We start from the raw sequence: 7,348 nt of genomic DNA, 5'->3' as shown, positions 1-7,348 counted from the left end.
GAGTCGATAAATAAATGCAGTATCTGGCACATGGCATACGTTGCTGAGGTTGAGAACCTATCATAAAGCTACTGAAATTAAACAAAAAGTTGACCAAGCAACTACAATCAGGGCATTATGGTGAAACGAAACGTCATACAGCTGAGGCATGCATGCCATGAAACAGTTGGCGGTCGATTTGCAATTTCATACATATAAATGAGTCACATCAGCATCAGCCGCAAATGTATGGAACCTTTGAGCTGCAGGTGCGAACACCCCAAACAATCATGTGCAGTGTGACTGCAGGTCCATGTCATTACAGGTCATTTGGATGGTATTATTACTGCTTAAAATGGTTTATCGTTGAGGTATGGCAAGGTCCTTTTGAACAGAGCTGGAAAATAATAATCCTAAACGATTCAGTCTTTCGCATTGTTGAAATAAAAGGAAGGCACTTACTAACAGCAGTATATAAACTCTAAATCGATATGGGGGCTGACAAAAATTGATCCAATTGGACTGATGAATATGTTTTCCTAGTACATTTTCTAACATTAAAAAAAACTTTTTTGGCTTGAATGAAAAGGAAATATTATTTTGCCGTATGGCATCCATGACTCAAACCACCAAGCCTCCCCAGCCCTTGATGCTAAGATACTAGTTGCGTGAATGGGGAGAATAGCAATCATGAAAAGTCATCCACATATTTTGAAACTCGATACCCCATTACTACAAATTTAACAACCATAAGTTTTTCAATTACGTCAAATTCTCTACTCTGTACGGGGAGATAAATCATTGATTAAGAAGTTAGCATAGCTGTTAATTCTCCAAAGCTAGCAACCTGCAGCAGTAGCGTCGGTGTTTTATAATACCATTGTTACTTTTCACGAGTGATATCTGGATGCGATGATAAAAGCAATAAAAAGAGGATTACACCACAAATAACGTAATTGTAGTTGAGTTTTAGCGAATGAGTTTGTCCGTGCTTGGATGTAGCGCAGGGCCCTGGCTTACGGCTTGAATAAAATGGTATTGAAATATTTGTGCTACATCTCACTGTTTTAGCTATAATATCTCGTTTCATAGGTGCATGTTAAATTCAATGAACCAATAGCAGTGGCTGGTTTCACATAGACCGCTGCGAGCATTCAGGTGCTATAAGATACATAAGTTATCGAGCCCGTGCAGGAGAAATTGGCTCAATAATACTTTATTCTGTTATTGATACCATACTCTGTTATGAACTAGCCCTGCATAAGAGGTAAAATACCAAAGGAGTAATACCAAAAACTAATATGCACAATACTTAAGCCATAACAAACTCAGTTATTAAATTGAATTTCAATACCAAATGCATAACCAATTATTATTCGTTTGGTATTGAAATACATAAGCATGGTATGCCTCAAGTATTCTGCATATAAGTTTTTGGTATTATTTTTTGGTATTTTACCTCTTATGCAAGGCTGAATCATACCAATTTCTGTTATCGAGGTCGTCGCTCCTGCTCAGGAAGCCACTCCCTATCATCAAAATCTCGAAACGCCCTGGAGCATAAGTTGACTCAAATCGAAAAACATCAACAACAAATAGCCACAGCCAAACGCGCCGTAATGTAGAACTTTAGGTAGTTATTAGGTGTAGTCAGCGAATTCCTTGCTATGTACAAACCTTTGAATATACTAAATTAATGATTTCGTGTGTGTTACTTCTACGTGAAGTTAAACGATTTACAATGATATGGAAATGCTAATATCATCTTCCAAACTTGGACGTACATGATCATGATAGCATTAGAGGCGAAAGTATAGAATTGATAGTTCCGTTAGGATACGGCAGGCATGAAGAATGTTTTATAGAAGTCGATTTGAAAGCGAGCGGAGGGCAATATTTGTGATGGCACATATCGCACGACCTTCCTTCTGCCAAGCTCCCGTATGAAGGGGGAGGGAAGAATATCAGTGTGGAAGCTGATATATCTCCACTGGCAAAAGGAAGGTGGTTTGACTTGCTCATATGCCATCGCGTGCGGAAGGATTTGCTATCGACGAGTACTGTCTCCAAATTTCTAATATGACATCAGCATTTAGTCGAATAGGATTTTATTGCACAGTTCTGTTTTCTCATTGCGTCCGTCTCGTCGCAACCAACTTGGCTGCCTCGGAGAGAACAAAGCAGAGAAAGGCACTGCTGCTGTACCGTCGACCAATAACAGCTGAATTGATGGATGCCCCCACCAAGGGTAGTACACTAAATTAATGATTTCGTGTGTGTTACTTCTACGTGAAGTTAAACGATTTACAATGATATGGAAATGCTAATATCATCTTCCAAACTTGGACGTACATGATCATGATAGCATTAGAGGCGAAAGTATAGAATTGATAGTTCCGTTAGGATACGGCAGGCATGAAGAATGTTTTTATGGAACTATCAATTCTATACTTTCGCCTCTAATGCTATCATGATCATGTACGTCCAAGTTTGGAAGATGATATTAGCATTTCCATATCACTTTGAATATAGCCAATAAAACAAAATGTATTCTGTTCGTAATCGTCGGATCCGTGAAGTTCTGTTTTCGAACTTTTATAATAGCTTTTAATTTTTTTTTAAAACCTTTTCGGTGTTTAGAAATTATAACTCATATATGCGCGAGCAGCGGTATGAAGGCACTTATTAACTTATGAGGGATCCGACAAAGTAATAAAATCTTTCCCTTTAAAAAGCGATTCCAATGTATGTGGCATGTATCATACTAAGGTGGTGTCGAGAAGGCCATAATTAGCGCTGGAGGATGAATTTTGGTTATACACACTTTAAGCGATCGCACTGTCGTCCAGAATAAAAATTGTTAAATTCGAGATGTTCCATTGGATCCACTGAGAACGGCGTGTCTCTCTCATTTAGCCGGCAGCTCTTAGGAAACGATGCACGCGTCAGAGAATCAGCATTCTGGTATGGGCAGTGCGTGGAGACGCGTAGTACATTGTAGGTTAGTTCCATTAGGGCGTTTTGCCTCGCCGAAATTTTAGATGTTTCATCAAAATATGTAAAATTTCGGTTTTTCCTACATTTCTTTCCATTATTTTTACACTTTTCTCGCCTAACCTACATAAATTTGCGTCTAGTTTTGCGAGGTATCTAAGCCAAGTTACCACTTTTGTATTCATAAATCATGAGGCTAACACGATAATACTTTATGCCCTGGTAAGTCGAGAAAGTTTTCAACCAAAAGATTTCCCAGTTGAGCAATTCTCTGTGAAATCGAAGGTCGATTTATATTTGTATTTTTTTATTTCCCTGAAATTTTGAATATACATCCTTTATGGACAAAAAAAACATTATCTGCATCATTGGTTTCCCGGATAAAAAATATCATTAAAATATCATAATTGTTATTGTTCCAGCACCATTTAAAACATACTTTTTACCATTAAATATAATGGAATTTTTACAATAAAATCACATGGGAAATAATGGTTTTCCACGATAAAATAAATGGTAAATGGGACTTTTACAATAAAAAAGGGGGGTTGTTATGTATCTTTACAATAAAAAAAATCGAAAATTTTCCATACAAAATTCGGAGCAAAACAATTGATTTTACAGTTCTTCAATGGGATCATTTCGAGCGTTAAAACAATAGAAAACATTGTGTTTTAAAGGTTTTCAATTAATTTTTCCATTATTTTACAGTAGAAAAACAACAGGATTTAGAAAACATTATACTCTAATATTACAATAAAAATACAATACATTTAATTGTTTTATAAATTATTTTATTTTGAATTTTTCTTTAATTCAGTTCAAACTTTTTTTTTCCCTCATTTTAACTCGCTTTGCTGTTATTTGACGTTATAATGACGCAGCCCGCTATACTCGCTAACCACGCCGAAACTGCTGCTATTAGAGAAGGGAATTTGATTTATCTCCTATGACTTATTTTTCCTTGCATGGGTGGATCGAAGTTATTCTTGAACACATACATATAGATATAAACCTGTGAAAATGTAAATTATAAAAGAATGTCAGTTTTATTAGAGTAAGTACGTCGAGAAGAAAAGAAAAAAATACCTGCATCAGTTCTTATTACATCCCGTTGGTAAGATTTGCCAATGATAGCCGCTGAACGAGCTTGAACCAGTGAAGGCAGCGAGCAGCAGTATTTCATCAAGCTTGATTTCTAAAAAGGAACAAGGATACATGTTACCAAAAATGTTCCGAATTGCTTCGACAATTGAGATTTAAGGACTTTAAAGATTCTCCCGCATCAATATCATCGCAGGTATTATGATGATAACACCTCGGATAACACTTAACCACTGCATCCATTACAGGCGTGATTCGCTGGTTGGGATTTTAATACATGGGTCATTTTTTAGTTGGGCCTCCGCTGGTTGAGCCATGACCCAACTAAAAAGCATTCATACATCAAAATTCAATACAAACGCCGAAAATGGATTTTGACGTCATAGGACATTATTTGCGATGTTCATTTGACCCAACTAAAAAACAGAATTCGTTAGTTGGGTCGAGGTTGTGACCCAAGCAGCGAAACACGACTGTACATTGAACGTTTGTGGTATAACACTTCAGATATTTACCTCGATTCAGAAGCGATCACCGTTTGCCCAGCACCACTAACAGTAATTAAAACGACACTTCCTGCTCAATACAGTTTCAATTATAGATAGTGGAATATATATTATGCATCTCGAGAAAATATAGAATACTGCGGCGTCCTGCTGGCTGCTTCTCAGGTAATCGCAACAGTCACTAAACACGACAGAGTCATTAAAATCTTACCCACCGTATGCACTTGTCATGATAAACACTCTCCATGTACTCAGTGACTCCGGTTGCCTCTCACTAATACAATCGAGTACTGCTGTCATTTGGCGAAAAGCACGTGGTTTTGTTTTGAGAGGAAAAATTTTCCCTATCTTTTAACCCGGCGGCTATCTTGACGTCTACCTTCGCAGTCGAGCCTGCGAGAGTAAGACCGCCGCGAAAGTCTAGAAAAAGATAAGCGCGACAATAGATGAGCGAAGATAAATCCTCTGTCTCCAAACGAACTGTCAAACGTGTCTCCAAACGAGCATGACGTCACGATTTCAATGGAAACGTTAAGGGCTGTGACGTCATATGTGCGTGTGCACGGGCAAAAAAATCGACTCAGCCAAGCTTTCGCTCATCTATAGATTCTACTATCTATAGTTTCAATATTTTCGTCTTTCTACTAATTATAAACAAAACTGTACACGCTCAAATTAATCCATCCATTCTCCGAGTGAAATGATAAGCAAAAGTTTTTGTTCCCTTTCATTTTTTTAATTTAAATTTTTATTACATAATATTTCTAGACCTTCAATATGAAATATATACTTGAGAATCGGTATATATTTTTTTTCATTTAAAAGCAAAGCTATTGTTATTTTATTGTTTTCAATTGTTATTTCATCAATATAATAAATCCATGAAATATTCCAAAATTATTATTTTTTTCTTTAATACGGGTTTCCTGTTCATCCAGGTAGAATACTTTTATAATTTGTTTAGTTTTTGGATAAGAAATACTAAACATAAGCAAACAATAAAAATATAATAGAATGTATCGGTAACATTTGAATATATTGTACTTCTAATGTAAGTACAATAAAGATCTTTAACAACCGTGAATATTTTACAATAAGCGTACAATAGTTTGTATTGTTTACCACATAATCTATTGTATTTCAATGGGTTATGTGATACAAGCTAATGTTAATTTTTATCCGGGTTGACATTTAAACTCTGGTGTAACTTTTGACAAGAGCCTAAACAAAAACATATTGAACACTTTAAAAAAAAATATAACTTGAAAACGGCTTGTCCGATCATTCTGGTGTCTGGCAAAGTTTTAGGTCATTAATGGGGCTTGTGAAAAAATCACTGGGAAAAAAATTGATCAAACATTGAAAATAAAACATAAAAATCGATTATCTCAAGAACGAATTTTTCAATATTTTTTAATTTTTCTATATGTTATAGCAGATAATATATGTATTATTTTGCACTATGGGTCATGATGGAGAAATGATGGACAAAAAAGTTATAATTTTTTTTAAATAAGGGGCGATTCAAATATGACGTCCACTACTTTTTGGGATTTCTAGACCCCCTCCCCCCCTCTGTCACGCTTTTTTGTATACCTAGTACATGCACTGTCACAAAATCTTAGACCCCCTCCCCCCCTAAAACCTGTGACATCATTTTTGAATGATCCCTAAGTTGGTTTTACAAAAATGGTTGAAATATTATTTTTACGTTTTTATCAATTCGATTCTATGAAATCGTCGAAATTTATTGATTAAAATGTAAGTATTGGAGCAGTGGCTGGTCATTAAAAAAATGGTTTGGAAAAACTAAATATTTTGTTTTTTTTTTGAAACGCACACTTAGAATCATATTTTTTCATGAAAGAATGAGTCAACAATACTTCAATATATGTTATTGCGGAAGATTAATAATAATCTCTGAACAGTGAGTCAAGATGAGCAAAACTTTAAAAAAATAAAAAATGCGAAAAGGCAGGTAATTTCCGGAACGTAAATAAATTGATTTCAGATAATGATATGTAATATACTAACCAAAAATAAATATTCGTGCACCGATCGCGTGTTATAGTTAGCTAGTAGCATAGAAGAGGAAGAGAATCATTAATCATTGCCTGGAGACAATACAATTTAAATCAGCATCAATTATAAATTAAACTGTTCCAAAAAACTCCAGTACTACTGACAATGTTGTAAGCTAAGGGGGATTCAAGTATGACGTCTACTAATTTTCAAAGTTTTTCAACCCCCCTTTCCCCTCTGTCACTATTGATGGTATACTTAATGTACACACTGTCACAAACTGTTAAACTTTAGACTTCGTTGTTGAATGACCCCTAATGTTGAAATCAAAATATAGATTTGAGATATACAAAATCGGTTGAAGTTTTCAAGAAAATTCACTGTTAGTATTCACTCAACTCCTGACTATATGTATTTTTAACTCATGTAAGCCTAAAATATAATAAATACAAGTTCACATACTGCAACCAATACCAAAAGGTTGAAAAATGCAAACGTGTCCTCTACTATTGGTACAAGGATTTTTGAATTTATTTTCAATATTTGTCCATCCTGATGTGCAATATTGAATAAAAGCCTTCCGCTGTAACGTATGTCAAATATTGGTATGGTTGGTCCCAGAATAGTTGACCCTGAGCTTGCATTTCGGAAGATAAATTATTTGATATTCTCTCGCACAACCCTATACCATGAAAATGTCCAACCACTGCCCCAAACCTAGTATCTTATACAATAAATATCGA

General features: G+C 35.4%; 1 long non-coding RNA gene across 1 annotated transcript; it reads right to left on the bottom strand.

Annotated features, from left to right (window-relative positions):
- Positions 1-3,820: 3,820 nt before the first annotated feature.
- Positions 3,821-4,831, bottom strand: LOC134215826 (uncharacterized). The gene is made up of 3 exons (XR_009980321.1): positions 4,593-4,831; positions 4,063-4,171; positions 3,821-3,988 (listed from the first exon to the last, which is right to left on the bottom strand). It is a non-coding gene; the product is annotated as an uncharacterized LOC134215826 (long non-coding RNA).
- Positions 4,832-7,348: the final 2,517 nt, after the last annotated feature.

Source organism: Armigeres subalbatus, chromosome 2 (genome assembly GCF_024139115.2).
Source record: "Armigeres subalbatus isolate Guangzhou_Male chromosome 2, GZ_Asu_2, whole genome shotgun sequence".
Taxonomy (NCBI): Eukaryota; Metazoa; Arthropoda; class Insecta; order Diptera; family Culicidae; genus Armigeres; species Armigeres subalbatus.
This window is presented reverse-complemented; position numbering and strand designations above follow the sequence as displayed.